Source organism: Meleagris gallopavo, chromosome 2 (genome assembly GCF_000146605.3).
Source record: "Meleagris gallopavo isolate NT-WF06-2002-E0010 breed Aviagen turkey brand Nicholas breeding stock chromosome 2, Turkey_5.1, whole genome shotgun sequence".
Taxonomy (NCBI): domain Eukaryota; kingdom Metazoa; phylum Chordata; class Aves; order Galliformes; family Phasianidae; genus Meleagris; species Meleagris gallopavo.
This window is the reverse complement of record NC_015012.2, coordinates 18,354,678-18,359,011: the sequence shown is the minus strand read 5'-3', so window position 1 is coordinate 18,359,011 and position 4,334 is coordinate 18,354,678.

The following is a 4,334-nucleotide window of genomic DNA, read 5'->3' as shown; positions in this document are numbered from 1 at the left end:
ACTTAGAGTGGATTTGAAGCTTTGGAAAAGTGGAATACAAGATAGCATAGTTGTCCAATTATACTCACTATGCGCTGGACGCAGCTGAAGATTTTGGTTTGGGTTTGGAGTTTTTGTTGTCTAAATTTAAACATGAAGCCTTATTTCTGTAAATCATTACCACAAGATCAGATACTTTTTTTTTTTTTTTTCCTCAAAATGCACTGATAGTATTTGAGATATTCTTATAAATCTCCTACAACTTTTTTTTCTCCACTTTATTAGGCAGGTATTTCGCTTAATTACCAGGGACGCTATTAGACCTGATCCTACAGTGTGCAGAACTCATGGGTGAAACACCCCTCTATAGAGTGGTGTGATGTGAGGCCAAACACCACTCAGGTCTGATGTCGATTACCCCCCCTCTCCATCAAATGATGTTTAGATGGGACTGCAACAGTTCAGACTGTCACAATAAGTAGGTAGCTGCTACCATCTCAGCAAAGTCCCTGTGCATTGGTGATGCCCAGCACCTGGCAGGAAATGTTTCGCACTTTGAAAGGTCAGACCCAAAGGAGCTGTGTGAGCTTGAGGGGGGTCTTAGCACTTAGCTGAGTGGGTTAGGACAGCATTTTTTATGTGTTTAGCAACAATACAATTGTATGGTTGGCGTGGTTTAAAAAAGAAAAAAAAAAAAAAGGAACTTAAAGGACAGCTGTGTTGTACTTTGGTGATCGATTACTCTGTATTTTAACACATTGTATGTCTGTTTTTGTGGTGCTCTAGTGGTAAATAAATTATTTCAATTATATGCTGGTGTTGTTCATATGACAGTGTTCTTCTGGCATGGACAATTCCTCAGCTCAGGCTCAGCTTAATTGGTGCCAAGCACTTTTTCTGTGGGGAACCTTGATGTGGTCCAGCACATCTGCTGTGAGGATTACTTTCCCCTTAGTGACTGCAGAATGTGTTGGTCTGCAGACAAGAAGTGGCTTCTGGTTGACTGCTCTGAGCAGCAGCACTATCCCATGTATGCACAGGACAAGGACTGCCCCAGATAGGAGCAGTATTACCCCGTTAACCTCACTATGACCCATCTTTCACCAGCATCCTGCTCAAACATCTTAAGGTCCCTCTGCATGGCTGTTACTCCAGGCACCAGTTACAGTGGCTTTCCTCTTTGGTAGTGGGTTTCAAAGTAGCTCCTCCTCATGCCTGTAGTGCCACAAAAGATGAGAAGGTGATCTGAGTAAATTTTTGGATGCCTGGACAGTGAATGGTCTCACAGCATCACATCCTTCAGAAAAGGAATGGTGAAACTTATTTTGTGCATTGAAAAAAATAGCCTTCAGCGGCATGAGATACGTGTATTGGAGGAGAGGCAACAGATACAAGTTAGAACAAGGAAAATTCTGGCTTCATGTAAGGAAAACATTTGTACAGTGCAGGTGGTCATGACCTGGAACAGGTTGCATGGCATCTCCATCCTTGGAGATGCTCAAAACCTGCTGGGCAAGGCTGTGGGCAGAATGCTTCCTCTGCACCTGCTCTAAGCAGAGGGATCCTGGAGACCCCTGCTTGCCCCCATGAAGCTGCAAATGATTACAGCCCAACCCAAACATTTATCTGATTCTCAGTCATTTCTGCTAACTCTGTTAGCAGCAGCCACAAACTCATCTTGAAATGTTTTGTTTTTTTTAATTTTATTTGTTTGTTTGTATGTTTGTTTTGTTTGCTTGCTTGTTTTTATAACAAGAAATAGGATTCCATAGTAAGTCTGTCTCCATGCACTTTGCAATATATAATTGTAGTATCTAAGCAAATTAGAAGTAGAGAGCAGGGTATTGCAGCTTTTTTTTTTTTTTTCTGCTAGCCCTTCAGCAGCACAAGTCAAATAAATAAAGCAGACTGGAGGAAGGGCTGCAGCATAGAATCATGCTTCCAGAAGATGGACTGATGACAAGAAGGGCTGAACACCTTACCTCCTCTTCCATGTACTTTATCTGGGATCTAAGGGGTGCATAGCATTTCTTGGCATGAAAGAAAGAATATGTTTATGCCAGATTGTTTAGTGCTATTGTGATAAATTACAACAAATGGACCCTGTGGTCTGTGAATATGTGTTTAGGAATGCAACTTGGGATAAGCAGTGAAAACAATCCTAGGGGCCATTTCACCACAGTTACGCTCCAGTCTTACACTGGAGCCTTAACTAATGTCAGTGAATTTATATTAGTGTAAAACTGTGGTCCTGCAAAAATTGACAGATATTAATTTTCACTGTCTTTTTAGTTACCCAGTTACATGCTTTTTACATATATGTAATCTGCCAGCTCCATTCCTATCAAAGGTAGTACTCAGTTTATACTGGTGAGAATATTCTGGAACTCTGGCTGCTTTATTTCTGAAATCAACAAGTAACAGGAGAGTTGGAAGTAATATGTTGATTGGATCTTTTAGATAGGAAAGTCACTGTGGTGCCTATGATTAAAGAGGAACAAAGTGGAAGGAATGCATTGTGCTAAGAGAGATTTTACAGTGTGGAGCTGAAAAGATGGATGTTCTCCCACAATAATAAGATTAATGCAGAATATTTTGGTGCTGGATTTGCCTTTTACCATCACTAATACAGCCTCAGTAGACTCTATCACTAAAGTCCTTGCTTCTCTTCTTGAATCAAATTGTGGTTAATGAATGTGGAATATTCAATATAGGAAAATTCAAACCATGTAAATGTCTTGAAAACCAGTTTTTAGGTCAAAATCTGCCTCTTAGATCAGATGAAGTAGATTCTGTGAGGAGCCATGAGTTCTGGAAGAAAATAAACCAAGAGGTTATGTAATTATATGTGGTTATAAAGTAGATGTGAAGTAATGTAGTTGGCTTGTCAGTGGGTATGGGTGTAACAGTAATTTCTTCATCTGTATAAAAATAAAATTAAATGGAACAGAAAGCTGATGAGAACTTCCAATCAAATTTGATATGCTCATTTAATGAAGTAACCTGCTGGAATCTAAAACAGAACCCCTGGGGTATAAAACTTTCTTAAAACATATGGTGGTCCAAGAAAGAAATCGTTTGTTTGAATGATGTGTTTTAGTGCCAAAACAAGATGATAGTAGGGAGGAAGGTTCAATGGTCACTGATCTTTGGTCTCAGCACTCTTCCCCATACTGTAGGCTAGTCTCAGTTAGAAGATCCATGCTAATTGTGTGGAATACTTTTCTATAAGAAATGGAAGAAGGTAGATTCAAATGACAAAAGAGAACTGAGTCCCATTTTGTTCTAAGAAATACACCATAGGCACAGAAAACAGTTCTTACGAAATTCTTCCAGCTAATTAGAGGTGGACCAACCCCAAATGTTATCATGTGAGTCTGCATTTAGCAAATACTCAAATCAAGTATTTATAGTTCTGATTTTCAAGTAGTCTGAATCACTTTTCCAAAATTGAGTTAGGCTCAATCCCCACAGCTGGTTTATAATCAAACTTTAATCACCAGATTCACTGTTGGGACGTATAAGGCTTTCATATGTGCCAGAGTTTTTTTTACACTTGAGTAGTTCTTAGGCAGGTACAAGTCTCTCAGAAGAGTTGGATTTTTCCCAAGCACAAAGATGTGTAAGTCTAATTGCCATTTGTAGTAACAGCAGTCAGACAAAATGTCCCTCCAGATCAAGTTTATTTCCAGGGGACTGGTAGTGGGATATCAGACTTCAGGTCACTTTATTTGTCAGTGATTAAAGGCCCAGCAGTATGGGACAAAGTGATGGGGTTTTTTGCCATCTGATGGAACTCACGTGAAAGAAATCAACAGCTTCATTCCAGCTCCTAATATAAACTTGCTGGCTGTCTCCAAGGATATGCAGACTAATTCCATTCATCAAAAGAGGAAAATATATATTTATCAGGAAAACCGTGCTCTTTTTCCCTTTGGAAAAATGTAAATAACAAAGACAAAACATGCTGAAGTTCATGGGCAAGTTATGCATTCCTCTGCAGTGTGTAACCTGTTCTCAAAGAGGTGGTCTGGATCAATTTGTGAACATTTGGGAGTAAAAGCTGGATTTAGAGAGATCCTGAAATGCAATGTTTCCTCCACTTCTGCAAAACTTTCAATCACAAAAAAGTCAAAGGATTGTAAATAAGAATATGATCTGACTTTTACTCTGATACCCAGTTATGATATGTGCAACACAGAAGGTGAATCACCACAAATCTTGGCTCTCAAAGACAGCCAGATGATGTATGCAGAGCCAGGTCACAGAAAGCAGAGCAGGAAAGATGAATACAACAGAAGGATTATGTCAGCATAAAGTATATGACCTAAATAAAGCCACAGGATAAGTACACT